Raw genomic sequence first — 17,424 nt, forward strand, 5'->3', positions numbered from 1 at the left:
GTAGACAGGGACATGTTCTCCAATATGCTTTCTTTTGTGCTATAATGTAACAATCATTGTGTAAACACTGATAGAAAGGATGTTAAGGCTACAAGTACTGAAGTAACAATCACAATAAGTTCCACATGATCAACTGTCATCAGCAAACATCAGTGTGTGAAAAAATCAAAAATTGTCCATGTTCGCACCATGAGAAATTTTGTAAGCATATCAGAACTCTAACAAACTAACAAAAGTTGCGTCAAATCAATAGAAGCGAGGAATTTCAAACAAACTGCATTAGGAAATTCAAAACACAGAATTTCAGATAAATTTATTCATCCTCAGTTCCTTGGTTCAGTACTGGCAACTATCCCTTCTAGAGTGGTGATACAGTACATAGGATATCAAGCCCTTTCAACATTTCTAAAAGCAAATTACTGCAGATGCTGGAATCTGAAACCAATAGAGAAAATACTGGGTCACTTGGACCCGAAACAACAGCTCTTTTCCCTCCTTACAGATGGTGCCAGACCTGCTGAGATTTTCCAGCATTTTCCCTTTCAACATGCTGACTGACTGGCAGCTCATGTTCCCAATTCAGTACAAACCACGTGTTTTCATTACTACAGAAATAAATTTCTTTCCAACTCTGACAATAGAATCAACCTGAAATTTACAGATTCTGTACAGGAAAGAGCAGGATAGGCCAGATTTTCAAAAACATGCCAGGCACTAAACCTCTAATGCACCGGAATGACCAAATCCACATTACACACGAACCAGGTCAGATCTTGTTTCTGTTCCCCAGTTGGCTGGACAACAAAAGAATAGTATAATAACAGACATCAAAGAAGGTTTGCAAATCTCATGCACTACGGCATGGAGACTGCCTTTCCTACTGCAGTGAAAGTAAATCATGACCACAAACTACAACTTGGATCCATTTCACAATCACCAGCCTCGCCCACTTCAATAGATTTTCTAGTTTTCTTTCACTGATCTATACTGATTGTTTCAGTATCATGGTCAATTTAATGTAACAGATTGCCCCCCACCACTTCCTTAGCCGTTAAGGAAAAGATTACCGGTGCTGGGATTTATGAAACATTCAGGCAAGAAAGAGAGCCCTCCACATGTAGATAAACCCAGAAACCCATCTGCACCATGCCCTCTGGCAAGGTAGAAATTATTAAAAGCGCCCGAAGACAAAAATACTCTAATTGCACTCCTGCCCTACCCAAACAGAGCTGAGTCACAGGAAGGAAAAGCAGCTGGCACTCTGGTAAAACCTTGACTCATTCAAACTACAGATAGCACCAAAGCATCAGTCCAAAGGTTAGGCATTCCACTGGTTGATAGCAGCACTGTTGATTCAAAAATCAAACTACTGCACTCTGCATCACGAAATCAAACGTATAGCACTGCACAGCTAATCCAGCTTTTCTCATTTCAAATCAGTTAAAACAAATTACTACTCTTTATAAACCTCTGTCCGCCTACTCTAATTAGTGGAATTACTGTTGTGCAAATTAAATACAGTTGGGACATAAAGAGGTGGCACATTATTTTATTTTTAAAAGACATCTAATTTTTTTTTAATAGAACACTTAACTTAATGAACAGAAAACATTTAATTAGATACTAGATTTTGAACAGAATTAATGTTTCAGCCTAAGGACTGTTAACATATTTGTTTTCAGATAGTATGTTTGTTTTTAGATTGATTTAAATGTCTTTAATCTTTCCCAAAACAGTAAACTTTACTACAGATTAGTAAATAATATTGAAATGGCACACCCATGATAGAAATAAAATTGACTTGTGTATAAATTTAAAATGTCATTTTCTAGTATTTAAAACATCCTGTATTTTTTAAATGCTGACTGGTATAAGTTTACTTCAGCCGGGCTTAGGTAATCGAACTGTAACTCCTCATGTAATTTTAAGACCCAGTAAGTAGTCTCATAACACCAAGTTAAAGTCCAACAGATTTATTTGGTAACACGAGTTTTTGGAATATTGTCCCTAATCAGGTGAGTGAAGAGTTTGGTTCACAAACAGGGCATAAATAGACACAAACTCAATTATATATAGACACAAACTCATTCTCTTAATGATTAGAATGTGGGAAGATTCACATTCCAATCATTATCTTGTAATTGAGTTTGTGTCTATATATGGCCTGTTTGTGAACCAAACTCGTCACTTACCTGAAGGGGCAACACTCCAAAAGCGTGTGCACCAAATAAACCATTGGACTTTAACCTGGTGTTGTGAGACTACTTACTGTGCCTCCCCCAGTCCAATGCTACTCCACCTCATAATTTAAGACCATTACAGAAATACCAGCATAGCACATCTCAAACACTTAGCATATTTTATTCAACCATCCATTTTCCTCAAAATAGCTATTTATCATGTTCATTAAAGGTGAAAGATACTCATACCAGGAAAAACAAGATTCACTTACTTTACATACTTGGCTACGACATCAAGCACTTTCATATCCTGATGATCAGGATAAAGTTTAATTTACCTCTGGTAAATTCCTACCTTTGGTAGGAATAATGGTAGGAAGGATTATTACTTACGTGGAGAAAAACTGCAGCATGCGACGGTGCAGAGGGACCTCGGGGTCCTTGTGCATGAGTCGCAAAAACCCAGCCTGCAGGTGCAGCAGGTGGTCAGGAAGGCGAATGGGATGCTGGCCTTCATTGCGAGGGGGATTGAATATAAAAGTAGGGAGGTCTTGCTGCGGCTGTATAGGGCATTGGTGAGGCCGCAGCTGGAGTAGTGTGTGCAGTTTTGGGCGCCGTACTTACGCAAGGATATTTTAGCCTTGGAGGGAGTGCAGAGGAGGTTTACTAGGCTGATGCCGGAGTTGAGGGGGTTGAGCTATGAGGAGAGGCTGAATAGATTAGGCTTGTACTCGTTAGAGTTTAGAAGAATGAGGGGAGATCTCATTGAGACGTATAAGATGATGAATGGGATGGATAGGATAGAGGTGGAGAGACTCTTCCCGCTCAGAAAGGATAGTAGGACTAGGGGGCATAGCCTCAAGATAAAGGGGGGGCGGTTTAGAACGGAGTTGAGGAGGAACTTCTTCACTCAAAGGGTGGTGAATCTCTGGAATTCTCTGCCCGTTGAAGTGGTGGAGGTTGCCTCGCTAAATATTTTTAAGACACGGGTTGATGGGTTTTTGATGAGAGAGCGGATTAAGGGTTATGGGGAGAGGGCGGGAATGTGGAACTGAACCACGACAGATCAGCCATGATCTTATTGAATGGCAGGGCAGGCTCGAAGGGCTAGTTGGCCTACTCCTGCTCCTATTTCTTATGTTCTCTACCCCATCCCTTAGAGCAACAGGCAAACTGGAGGGATCATGAGGATGTTTGATGCAATAGAGGTACTGATAGCACGAAATTGTCAAATGGTAGGTCAGAAAGATTTTGCAACTGTATTTCATACAAAATCCCTGTAGTACTGTGAAGATCTCACCAAACATATTAGCATCTTCTATATCTGGAGCCAAAATAGTCTCAACTTAAAGCAAACTCCAATATCACAAGATCACTTTATATTTAGAGCTCAATCATCAGTCCCAGGACATTACTGCAGAGTCCTTCAGATTAGTGCCCCAGGCCCAAACTTCACCAACTGCTTTAATGACCTTTCCTCCATCATCAAAGAAGGCTCATCAAAGCTTTAAAAGAGGATGTAGAGGAGATTGACTTGGATGATAAGAGGTACTTCAATTCCATGCAAACTGGAAAAGCTGTAGTTGTTCTCCTTCCAGCAAAGATGTCTACAAAGGAAAAGTTTGAGATAGAGCAAAGAAGAATAAGTTGTTTCTAAGAGTGGATGGATAAATAGAGGCCAAAGATTTATTATAGGTAAAAGAAACAGAGACAGGTTAGGGAATATAAAAAGAGTTATGGTAATCTGGAATGTACTGCCTGAAAGTGTGATGGAATCAGATTTAATAGCAGTCCTCGAAAGGGAGTTGAGTACAAACTTGGGAGGCAAAGATTTGCATGGATTTGGGAAGAGCAGCACTAAATACTGCAGCGGCTGGGAATTTGAAATGGCTCTTCCAATGAAGGATCTGTTTCCCTTTCCAGTCCTGTTGAGGATTTTGAGTTTTGTTTTTATTTTAGAAAAGAGCAGGATACAAGACTAATTAGGGTGGCATGGTAGCACAATGGTTAGCACTGCTGCCTCACAGTGTCAGGGACCTGGCTTGGACTCCAGCCATGGGTGACGGTCCATGTGGAGCTTGCGCATTCTCCCCACGTCTGCCTGGGTTTCCTCTGGGTGCTCCGATTTCCTCCCACAGTCCAAAGATGTGCAGGTTAGCTGGACTGGCCGTGCTAAATTGCCCTAGTGTCCCAAGGTATGTAAGTCAGGTGCACCATACATGGTAAATGTGCAGAGTGGACATGGGCCTCTCTTCAGAGAGTTGATGCAGACTCACAGAAACACAGAATCACTGCAGTGCAGAAAAAGAGGCCATTCAGCCCATCAAGTCTGCACTGACCACAATCCCACCCAGGCCCTATTCCAGTAATCCTACATATTTAACCTGCTGATCCCCCTGACAATAGGGTCAATTTAACCTGACCTGAACGTCTTTGGACTGCAGGAGGAAACCGGAGCAGCCAGAGGAAACCCACGCAGGTACGGGGAGAAAGTGCAAACTCCACAAACAGTTACCCGAGGCCGGAATTGAACCGGGGTCCCTTGCACTGTGAGGCAACAGTGCTAATCACTCTGCCAATGTGCCGCCCTGAGCCAAATAGCCTCTTTCTGCACTGCAGGGATTTTATGGTGGCTCTCTCAGGCACAATGATCTTCTATGCTGCAACACTCCATGACAGTATGACTTCTGGAAACATCAGCATAAGATCTGCTAAGTTTTGAATCTGTTGACTGCAATGATGTCATTTATTTCAATACTCCCCACAACATTATTAGGTTTCCACGTACTTTTTACACCTCAATGCTCATCAGGTGACCTAAATCCAAGTGATAACGTGCAATCCTCAATTCTGTAGTCCGAGTGCTAAGCTTTGATAGGCACACAGTTAAATGGTTGAACTCCCTGGAATAATCTTAAAGTCTATTTCTGAGAAAGATTGATGAGAATTTTTTAGAAATTCAACCTCCCCAGAACACAAACACAACATCAGTTTACTGATTTATATTCTCTTAATTATAAGCTTTGCATAAAGGAAGTCAATCCGTGTAAATTACTTTTCCCCAAAGAAACAGCTCAACTGCATTAATGAGCCTGTCACAGGTTAACTTCAGTTACTCCACGCTAGCTGCCTCTCCATAGGACTGTTAAAAAACATCCCAGTGGAACATTCAGTGGCAACATGCACATTCCATACGTCATCCACCCATGGCTGACATTTAGAATTAGAGTAATTTCCCTGTATAATTTCTAACCATCTATTTACCGCACGCGGTCTCAATCAAGTCTGAAAGGCTAAATTTAGGAATCACGATGGTTGCTTAAGTTTAAACTGCAAGCGTTTAATTTAGATAACACTGCTTTGCAAAATTATGCAACTACACCCAATTCTGAGGATGTGCTCAAATAATGTTGCATACACTAAAAGGATTTGTAAAATAGTTGCTTCCCCGGCAACAAGTGAAGGTCAGCTAAAGTCCATTTATATTGCTGCAGCTTTAGTTGGGATTTGAGGCCAGCAGCTGTATCAAAATAGTCCAGTCCATTATTGAGATTCATGCATGATTACAGAAGCACTTCTCTCCAGTCAGGGCAGAGTGCGATACATATACAGAGTAAACACTGCCTGTGCACGAAGAGTGCCTTAATCTTGTCTAGCATGTTCTTAAAAAAAAGATATAATTGAGTTACAAAAATCTCCTTTCCAAAACAAAGGGGTGGCACGGTGGCCAGCACTGCTGCCTCACAACCCCAGGGACCCAGGTTCAATTCCTGGCTTGAGTCACTGTCTGTGTGGAGTTTGCACATTCTCCCGGTGTCTGTGTGGGTTTCCTCAGGGTGCTCTGGTTTCCTCCCACGTTCTGAAAGATGTGCTGGTTAGGGTGCATTGACCCAAACAGATGCCGGACTGTGGCAACTAAGGGAATTTCAAGTTACTTCATTGCAGTGTTAATGTAAGCCTTACTTGTGACTAATAACTAAACTTTCAAAGTCCCCGATCCAGTTAATTCTGCACAAAATGGAAACAAGATGTAATTTTAATATCACAACCAATGTTAAGTGGAAGTCAGGCAATTTTGTTTTGATAATTGAAACCAACAGCATAAGACATAGAAGCAGAATTAGGCCATTCAGCCCATCGAGTCTGCTCCACCATTCAATCATGGCTGATATTTTTCTCATCCCCATTCTTCTGCCTTTTCCCCATAACCCCTGATCCCTTTATTAATCAAGAACCTATCTATCTCTGGATCTGTCTCTGCAAGGCTCCTGTTCCAGGCCCCATTCACAAATAAAACAGTCTGCAAGTTTAGTTCAGATATTACCCGAACCAAAATATGTCAATAGAGATACTAAGCACTCAAGTCCTCCAAACCTTTGGGATACATAACAAGAAACTGACATTTGTTGCTAATGTTATCAGGTAAGGTACAAAGTTTCAAAATTCAAAAAGTAAGTACTTTATAGTTATGCAATTTTATAAACATGATGGAACATGGCCACTATAGCATTCAGCCAAAGTACAATTCGCCATTAGAATTAAGGATAGCACTAGATAACCAATCTTCAGCTGCAAATCACACTCCAGCAATCTAAAAAAAGCCACTCTGTCCTCCTTACGTTATAATGTATCTCTTGCAGCTAAGCATGTAAAACAGGAGTTTTGTTAAGATTCTGGCAGACAGCATCCAAACAGGAGGCACGTGTCAGCTTTCAGTCACCATAGCACCATAATTGATTGGTTATTTTGCCTTGTACTGACAACATCCAGTTTGGCAAGTAAATTAGAAGACTCACTTAACCACACCGAGACACACTTAATCCATTATTAAAAAAGGAACATGACATTGCATCAGACTGAGGGAGAGGCTCAGGCTAGTAGCAAATTTCTGTCACTGAAATTTTCATCTCTACTGCTTTGTATTCTTTAAATTGATTACTCGATTTATAGATTGGAAAATCTGATATGGAATGCAAGATTTCCCCAAAGACCATATTCTTTCAAAATTACAAAAGTTCAGGATAACTACACACTGCAAGATCAAAACAAAGGCAGGAACTGTGGATACGCAGGCTGAACTGTATCCAGTCAATACCAATTCAAGGGGAGTCTGGCTACTAACACAAACAAAAATGTTTATCTAAAACAAGCAACTCCAATTAATTTTATCTACGTAATACATACAAGTGTATGGGGAGTCAAAAAGTTCCTTGCAATGAGGACAATATGAAGGGCACATTTAATATATTTTAAATATTTTTTAAAAAGCAATTAGATAATTATATGGTTATCATGGGAATAGAGGGATATGGGCCAAATGTGGGCAATTGGGATTAGCTTAGGAGTTTTAAAAAAAAAGGGCGGCATGGACAAGTTGGGCCGAAGAGCCTGTTTCCATGCTGCAAATCTCTATGACTTAATATTTCCCTTGGATTTTGAAAAAAACTTGCAAATTATCTAAAACATAAAAGCTTAGCATTCTAAATGAAATGTAACCAGATTAATCTAATGCTAATTTTCAGAAGTCAATATAGGTACTTTCATGATTTTACACAACATTAGGTAGACAGACAGCAGACCAGCTGCTTCAACACTCAGATTCACTGTACATATTCCCCATTGCAAAACAATTACCAACACCTGGCACTGGCTGTTTTATAGCTACAGGCGTCCACAAAATCTCAAATTTAACGATGTTTCTGTCTGTTTTTGAAGAAGCCCTTTCTCACACTTTACAAACCGCACAAAGACAAGAAAAATACTCACGTTTATGGAGCACCATTGCACATCCAACCTAATCGATAATGCACCTGCCAGTTTGCACACCTGTCACATAATCCACAATTGGGAGGAATGACCAGTTAATGCCTTTAGTCGTGGTGGATGAAAGTGGGACATTGGACAAGGCACCTGAGAACTCTGTACTCTTGCTCACTATTACAATCCCATTTGCTGTAATAACTGGACGGATCATAGCATGACACGGGAGGCCATTCAGCCCATCATGTCAGTACCAGATCTTTAAAAGGCCTACTCAATGAATTCCTTCTTCCCTGCTCTTTCTACTAAAACATAACACTCCAGACTTCTCTGCTTTAAATTCCATCTGCCAATTCCACCAGTCTACTGAACCATCCTCCTATCATCACATTTCCAAGTTTTGCCTCATCCACAAGATTAGAAAGAATGACCTGGTCCAAGGTATCCAAGTCGTAAATGTACATCAGAAAACCAATATTCCTAATACTGACTGCAGGGACCACCGTATACTTCCTTCAAATCCAAAAAAAAACCATTTACCACCACCGTTATTTTTTGTCCCTTAGCTACTGTCCCTTTAATCCCAATGGCTTGGATTTTATTAACAGGTCGACTGCGCGGTACTCTTGTCAAATGCCTTTTGCAAGTCCATATACACATCAGCTGCACTATCCTCAACCTTCTCCATTACTAGCCAGATGATTAAGATCTTTCTTGCTTCCTCTCCCTAGTAATTTTGAAATTATAAAACACCTTTTACAAATTAAAAAAGTAATTTTTCTTGCTTTGGCTTTTGAACAGCAGCTGTTCATTTTGCCAATTACAAATCCTCAAGTCTAGACTATTCTTTTGTTTCATTACTTATCCTATTATCACTCACTGGCCTTGCATCATCCAGTCTCATCATGCTGATTTCTCCCATCTCAGATTTTCCCTTTTGTTCTTTTCCTCCATTCCTCCTCTCATTTTTTTAAAAAAAAGTTATTAAAACACCACCTTTGACCAGAAACGTTAACTTGTTCTCTCTATCAAGGTGAGCAACATCCTGGATTTTCCAGAATTATCCCACATTCTGGGCTTTTGTCCCACATCCCAGGTCAGGTGTATTGCCCTAAATTTCTGGGGCTTTCAACTTGTTTCTATGCGTGTCAGGCCTCAAATGCTTATTTCTCATCTCTGCGCATGCATCAAACTCACGCTTTTTTTGGTAACTGTGTGTCAAATCCAGCGTCAGCTCACAAGACAGAGAAAGAGCATGGATTTGTGATGGATAGGTTCTGCTAGACTTGCCTATGGATGTTATTTAAATGGATTTCCAGAAGGCATTCATAGAATCCTACAATGCAGAAGGTCATTCAGCTCTTTGAGTCTGCACCAACCACAATTCCACCCAGGCCCTATTCATTTATCCCAGCTAGTGCCCTAACACTAAGGGGCAATTTAACATGGCCAATCCACCTAAGCTGCACATCTTTGGTGTGTGGGGAGAAACCAGAGCACCTGGAGGAAACCCACGCAGATACAGGGAGAATGTGCAGATTCGACACACAGACAGTGACCCAAGCCACGAATCAAACCCGGGTCCCTAGAACTGTATGCCACGCATGAATTCAATAAGATTCTTCATAAGAAACTTTTGGGCAATGTTGAAGCTCATGGAAAGAAAGGCAAATTATTGATCTGGTCAGGAAATTGGCTGAGTGACAGGAGACAGTACAGATAACAAGCAGGTATTCCCAGTGGCAGGATGTCACTTATGTGCAAGTCACAGGAATCAATGCTGGGGCTTCAGCTATTCTTTGTATTTATTAACAGTTTGGGCAAAGTCACTGCCCAGCTTTCTGTTGCAAAGGTGGTTGGTATTGCAACCAGTGAAGATAGAAGCCTAAAATTACAAAGAGATACTTAGTACACTAAGTGAATGGGAAAAGCTATGACAAATTGGCTTCAGGGTAGGTAAAAGGAAGGTCTTCCGCCATGGATAAAAGAGTTGTTTCTGAATGGTAAAACACCAGAAATAGTGAGCGTCCAGGTACATAGGTCATTAAAATGTCATGGACAGGTTCAGAACAGAATCAAAAAATTCAAAAACCCACAAGGGGATAGATGTTATGCTGCAGCTATACACTTCCCCCGGAATGAAGTTTTCAAATTTGGACACCACACCTTTGTAAGCATAAGCTGGCCCCAGAGAGATTGCATTATAGATTTACGAGAGCTATTAGACAGCAAGAGTTAAAAATTACAAGGTTACAAACGGGGGTTGTATTCCTCTGAAATTTAAATGGTTCTGGGCGATTTAATCAAAGTTTCCAAAGCACGTGGTGAACCAATAGAGACTATTTCTACTGATAGCCCGAGATTGCTCACATTCCAAACGTTAAAGCCAGTTCTCCCAGAAGTGAAGCTGCGTAACACTCCCACATACAGGCAGACAACAAAACACTGGAATTCCCAAACGGCAGTATTTGCAAGACCAACTGTTAAATTTTAAATCTGAGAGGAATAGATCTTTGTTAAAGATATTAGATCACAGATCAGCCATGATTCCATGGAGCGGCAGAATAGGCTCAAGGGAACTAAATGGTCTATTCCTGTTCCCATGTCACAGCTCATAGGCCAGTCATCTGATGACCCCCAAGTTCTTGTGAATTCCGCTTTGCTTCGCTCCATCATTGCATCCACCCTTCAGCTGTCTTGGCTCTATTCTAGTTCAAAGGAAGTATTCCAAGGAAATTATCTCTCTTCAGCAAACAACCAGCAAACATAATGGCTGGAATTCTCCCATCCCACCCACCACTGGAATTTTAGCAGGCGGGTTGTTGAGAATGTGAAACACCATTGACAGTCAGTTGGGAATTTCCAGCTTTTAGACCAACGCAGCTGGGGCATTCTGCCCAATTACTCTATTGAAGCAAAACTCTCAAGAGTAACCGGCGAAGATACTAATCATCTGATAATCCACTGGCATAGATTTGTTCTATACTGTCTGCAACTCCTAACAAGTTCTTCCAGTCTAGTGGGTCTTGGCAAGTGAGACAAAACCTAATCCCACGTACTTTCACAAATCATCAACAATTCCATTAATCATGTTTAAAAAAAAATCAGTCACACAAATAATCAAATTTCAGATCAGGGACACATTTCTATCAAATTCAAATCTGATACTTGAATGGCAAGAAACAAATACTGTTTTACTGCAGTGCTCATTATATCCAGAAATTATCTTTGTGATCTTTACTCAGCTGGAGGCTATACAAAAACTTAATGCGTTGTTGTGACTCAATAGCCCTCAGTAAAGATTAAATCACAAAAGAAAAGCCTTGAAGTCACATTTTTATCTACAGTACTAAAACTACTACATGATGTATATTTCAAATCTATACAACACTATCACAAGACATCCAGGGCAACAACAGTCATTGCTAGACAAGTCACCACAGAGATTGCATCCACACTTTATTCAAAATTTAATATCGTCAGATATACAATTATTGGAAGATGTGAGCTTTCATGCTCTCAAACTTGCCTCTGATGCTAGGACTCTCAGTTGTAATAAATTTGGATGTGCTTGGATCTATGGATCAGCTACGATGCAGAAGCTTTTGATTTTGATTTGATTTATTGTATTAGTATACAGGGAAACTTATTGTTTCTTGCATGCTATACAGACAAAACATAAAGGAGGAAGGGAGAGAGTGCAGAATGTAGTATTACAGTCATAGCTAGGGTGTAGAGAAAGATCAGAGTGCGAGCTAGGTCCATTCAAAAGTCTGATGGCAGTAGGGAAGAAGCTGTTTCTGAGTCGGTTGGTATGTGACCTCAACTTTTGTATCTTTTTCCTGATGAAAGGTGGAAGAGAGTACGTCGAGGGTGCATGGGGTGCTTAATTGTGCTGTCTGCTTTTCCAAGGCAGCGGGAAGTGTAGATAGAGTCAATGGATGGGAGGCTGGTTTGCGTGATGGATTGGGCTACATTCATGACCTTTTGTAGTTCCTTGCGGTCTTGGACAGAGCAAGAACCATACCACGCTGTGATACAACCAGAAAGAATGCCTTCTATGATGCATCTGTAAAAGTCGGTGAAAATCGTAGCTGACATGCCAAATTTTAGTCTTCTGAGAAAGTAGAGGCAGGTTGTTGATGACCTGGACTCCTGAAAACTTGAAGCTCTTGACCACTTCTATTTTGTCCCCATTTATGTAGACAGGGGCATGTTCTCCATTACACTTCCTGAAGTCAATGACAATCTCGTTTGTCATGTTGACATTGAGGGAGAGATTATTGTCGTCGCACCCATTCACCAGATTCTCTATCGCATTGCTGTACTCTGTCTTGTCATTGTTTGAGATCTGACCCACTACGGTGGTGTCATCAGCAAACTTGAACTTTGTTGCAAGTATTAATGTCCACCAAAACATTAACAGATAATTGATAAACTAATCAAACATTGAGACCTCTTAAAATCTCTAGTCCAGGTACGTTATTGAACTGATAACAGAGACATCACACAGGAAGGGCAGTAGTGCTGGAGTGTGGTAACTTCGCATCAGTGGCAGGGAAAATAAAAGAATCTTGACTTGAAGCTGTGGTGGTAAAGATAGAAACATCTCTTTGGTATGATCTTTGTCCACTTGAGGAGCATGAATTTCATTTGCTGCTTCCTCATCCAACCGGAATGTTGTCCAGATCTTGCTGATGTGAGCACAACTGCTTCAGTATCCGAGTCAGGAATAGTACAGGACACTCCTCAATCATCAGCGCACATTCCCCACATCTAACCTTACGTTGGAAGGAATGACATTGATTAAACAGCTGAAGGTGGTAGGGCCTAGGATGCTACCCCAAGAAACAACTGCAGCAATACCCTGTTTGGGATGACCGACTTCCAACAAGCGCAACCATTTTCATTTACGTTAGGTACGTCTCTCCTCTCCCCGATTCCCCAATGACTTCAATTTCACTTGGGGTGTTCTGGACATCACATTGGCCAGATGTGTCACATATGGAATCCGCTGTCCCATTGGGTGCTGCGACTCCTCCCCCCATCCAGTAAACCTCACTGGCAGGAAGCTAGAGAACCTTCCAGAAGCATGTGAGGGGGATAAGAACAGCTGGAGGCCACCCCAGGGAAGGTTTGACGCCTGCAGCAGAGATGTAGCAAGGATCCAACAAAGATCGACGAAGACGCAAGAACAACTTTCACCATGTGGAAGACCCTGAGTTTGGAACACAGCAAAGACCGAAGATCAAGGTTCGTACCTGGTGGAGCCAGCCTGGCCAGTTCAACCTCACAGGGGTAGTATCTGGTTCTCAGAAAAATGTGTGAGAATAGTTTTTGTTTGAAGTTTCATTTAATCAACGTGTTTTGTTGATGTTTGGTACCAAAAGTATTGTCAAAGACAAAGTTTATTTCAGTATAATGATTGCACAAGAGCACCATTGGTACAAACTGGTTAAAATGCCCCATTTCCAGACAACACAAAAGATCTGAAATAAAAATAGAAAATGCTGGAAGTACTCAGCAGGTCTGGCAGCATCCACAGAGAGAGAAACTGAGTTAATCTTTCAGAACTGGTGAAACTGAACCTGGTGAAAAGTCACCAACTTGAAACCTTAACTGCTTTTCCCTCCACAGATGTTGCCTGAACTGAGTACTCCCAGCATTTTTTGCTTTTAATTACAAAAGAAAACTCAAGCTGTTTCCAGCTTAATAAATGCACGCTAGATACAACAGAGAGATGGTAACTGAAAAGAATCAATTTGGAAAACTGTAAAACACTTACGTTTTACCACAAGTAACTTCAGCAAAGTTCTTCTGGAAAAAAAGGCTCACCCTTGTAATTCAGCCTGCAACCCTCATCAGCAGATGTCAGCTGTACTGGCTTCAATTAAAAATGTGCAAAAAAAAAATCAGTGTTTTGGCAGTAACTCCCTGCTTTCAAACTTTGAGATCCTAAAACTTCAGAGCAGATGCATGTCACTGAAATGCACTGTCCGCTAAGGAAGCAATTTAACACAGCAAGATAGAGTTCATGACTTAAGCATATAAAACATGCTGCCTTCCACCAAATTAAAATTGTGTGAAGATTTACACTGCATAGTGATAGGTGGGTTCAACCCCTTGTTCAAGTCTCAGCACTCTGGTAACAGGAAAGGGCAGAGAAGTGAGGACACTTTCTTTCACCTGGTAATGAAGGAGGAATTAGCTCAAATGGCAGAGTGCTCACTTTGCATATGAGAGGTAGTGAGATCGATGCCCATGTTCTCCACTTCGATTTGGGGCAGCACGATAGCACAGTGGTTAGCACTGCTGCCTCACAGCACCAGGGACTCAGGTTCAATTCCAGCCTCAAGTGACTGGCTATGTGGAGTTTGCACATTCTCCCCGTGTCTGCATGGGTTTCCTCTGGGTGCTCCCATCTCCTCCCACAGTCCAAAGATGTGCGGGTTAGGTTGATTGATCCTGCTAAATTGACCCTAGTGTCAAAGAAATGGCATGGCAAATGAATGGGGTTAAGGGGATAGGGCCTGGGTGAGACTGTTGTCGGTGCAGGTTCTATAGCCGAATAGCCTCGTTTGGCAGTGTAGGGATTCTATGATTCTACATCAAAGAATGAGTTTCTACGCCAACATTCTGGCAATCCCTGCCAGCCATAGAATACCAACTCTGGCCACCTCATCCATTTATATCCCCATCTTTCAATACATTTTCACTCAGACCTAAACTCTTCAAAACATATATATGATATTTTGTACCCTAAAAATTCTACAGCACTTCTAAAGACACGCACATCATTTATATCTGGCTATCAAAATCACAACAATGACATTTTTCAGAATAATGTTTTTAAATATGGAGATTGGGGCTACAAAGAGGATGCATGCCAAGTTAGGAGAGAGCAACAAAACAGCAATATTAATTGAATGAATTTTTCAGTTCATGGTCTAATTGAAAACAGAAGCTTAAAAAGCTGTAGAACAAAGTGTTGTGTTATAATGGGAAAATATGATGGATATGTCAAATGCTTGACCTCGAGTGGGCTGCTAATTCAGAAAAAAATGCAGCTTTTCATGACCACACAATACAGTTCAGTGTTTCCAAGAAAAAAAATCTGTTTTATAACTCACGAGGGGAAAGTCCCCTTGTGAGAATCACAGAAGGGCTAAAGTAAATCTGAACACTGCCTCTCAAAAATCAGATCTGCATGAAATGTTTCAGGTCATCAGTGTATTTCTTCAATACATTTGGCTCCATAAAGCACATCTTGTGACAGCCTAGTACACTGATGAATTAACACATTTTAAATAAAATGTAAATGCTGGTTGTCTCATCATTCTTGAACGTTGAGCAAAAAGAATTATTCTTTTAAAAAAAACTTTGCTACTGACAATAAATGACCTGAAATAAAACCACTAATTACCAAAAGTTCAACAAGCCAGAGACAGCATGATAACATTACTTACACACTTTGCCTTTGTTTGGTAAATCGCAAACCCACTGTAATGACCCAATGAGGCCATGAGGTTGGCCTCTTCAAATACAAGCTCCCCGATTGAGGCAATGATTACCTGCTCAATCAGAGCACCCGTGTATATATTGAGGAATGTCAGGGCTACTGGCACTCTGGATTCTGACTGTGTATCTGAAGCACTCTTAAGAGTGGAGATAAAGTTTGTAAATAAAGGAAATCTGGTGAAGGGACACTGGGATCTGAGGAGTTATCTCTCACACACACGTGAACAATTTTGCCCCCACTGAGTGTACACAAATTTTCACATGCCAAGTTCTCAATTTCAGTTAGTTATCTATCCAAGATGCAGCAACCAACTGAAGACTCAGAGAGATTTACAAGTTTAGGTTTCTAGCCTGGGACCACCTCCTCAGCCCACTGCCTTCATCTGTAGCAGGCAGACTGGGGCTCCTGAGCCACACCTGGCCATGTTTAACAGAGCTGCCCACCAAGGAGCAAACAATCACTTAAGATAGAAGGCTGCCAAAAGAAACAGCCTGGGACTACTTGACGGAGCTACAAGTCCTTTCTTCATACTTTCTTGGCTCTACAGCCAACATTTTTATACTTTTTTTAAAGTCACAATGCAACCGGCAGGTAGGTGTAAGAAATCATAGGAGCAGCAGGAAAAATTCTATCACACGTGTGGGCTTGGCCGTCACGTCCCCACGTTTCAAAAGTGTTTTACTGGCTATAAATTGCTTTGGGACATCCTAATGTTGTGATAGCCACCAAATAATTACAAGCTTTCTTGTAGGTGTAATAGTTTCCCAAGCAAAGTGACAAATTGCCTTATTTTAATAGTAAAACCAAATTTAAAAGGCAGTGAGGCAGAAGCAGCAGCAAGTCAGAACAACTTCATGACCCCGTACAGCACTGTACGGGACCTGACAGGTACAAGAAGCAACACCACTGTACCAAAGACAACAGGAGGCTATTGACGAATGAGGTGCATGAGGAAAGATGGATAGAACAGTTTTGGGGAATTCCTCAATCAGCCCAGCCCACACTCCATGATCATGTTGGATGACAGCAAAGCAATTCAGCAGCTTTTTGATTTGATTTATTATTGTGACTAGTTTTGGGATACATTGAAAAAAAACAAAGCATAGTTCATAGAGAACATAGGGGAGAAGGAAAGGGTGCAGTATATAGTATTACAGTCAAAGCTAGGGTGTAGGGAAAGATCAACTTAATATATGAAGGTGCATTAAGAAATCTAATGGCAGCAGGGGAGAAGCTGTTCTTGAGTTGGTTGGTATATGTGTTTTCAGACTCTTGTATCTCTTTCCTGATGAAGAGAGAACATCTGGGGTGCGTGAGCTCCTGAATTATGCTGGCTGCTTTTCAAAGAGTGTAGACAAAGTCAATGGATGGGAGGCTGGTTTGCGTGATGATAAGCTGGGAGAATCTGCCAGATCAAAGAGCCTAAGGAACCAACAAGATACCAGCGGAGCTACTGAAACATGGCACGAACATCACCACAACAAAGCTCACAGATCTGTTCCATATCTCTGCGCTGTGGAAGAGGCCCTAGGTGACTGGAGGTGGAGACTAATCATCAAGTTGGCAAAGAGAGGGATCCTTGGAAGCCAGAGCATCTGGAGGGACATAACACTGCTGTCTACTCGACAAAGTCTTCGGCACAGTGCTCTTCAGACAAACCATAAGACCACAGTGTCCTTCATGAAGAACAGGCAGGTTTCCTGGGTCAAAGATCATACTGCGAGCATATATTCACACTCAGGGGTTTCAGAGCAGCGTTTAGAATATCAGAAGCTACTTGTCAGCAACTTCATTGATTTCAGCATTTCCCACTCTACGTCCATTACTTAACAGGATGTGCTCTTATTCTGATAACATTGCTTCAACATTACTGAGCTCAGTTTGGAAGTATTAGGACCAAATTTCATGCAGCCCGCAGTAAAGGAACTTTCTTAGGAATGGTTGTATAAGAGCTTGAATATTGTT

At 41.2% G+C, this 17,424-nt stretch overlaps 1 protein-coding gene across 14 annotated transcripts in view; it reads right to left on the reverse strand.

Annotated features, from left to right (window-relative positions):
• Positions 1–17,424, reverse strand: part of ppfibp1b (PPFIA binding protein 1b) — a 161,073-nt gene that overhangs the window by 132,798 nt on the left and 10,851 nt on the right. Inside the window, exon 1 of one of the 14 annotated variants that reach the window (XM_080191373.1) lies at positions 13,726–13,825. The exons of the other annotated variants lie outside the window; for them this stretch is intronic. The gene's annotated coding sequence lies outside the window, so the exon portion shown is untranslated. Of the gene's footprint in view, positions 1–13,725; positions 13,826–17,424 lie in introns of those variants that run through there. 14 annotated transcript variants of the gene reach the window in all.

The sequence above is a fragment of the Carcharhinus amblyrhynchos genome, chromosome 6 (assembly GCF_965287045.1).
Source record: "Carcharhinus amblyrhynchos chromosome 6, sCarAmb.v2.hapA, whole genome shotgun sequence".
Classification (NCBI taxonomy): Eukaryota; Metazoa; Chordata; class Chondrichthyes; order Carcharhiniformes; family Carcharhinidae; genus Carcharhinus; species Carcharhinus amblyrhynchos.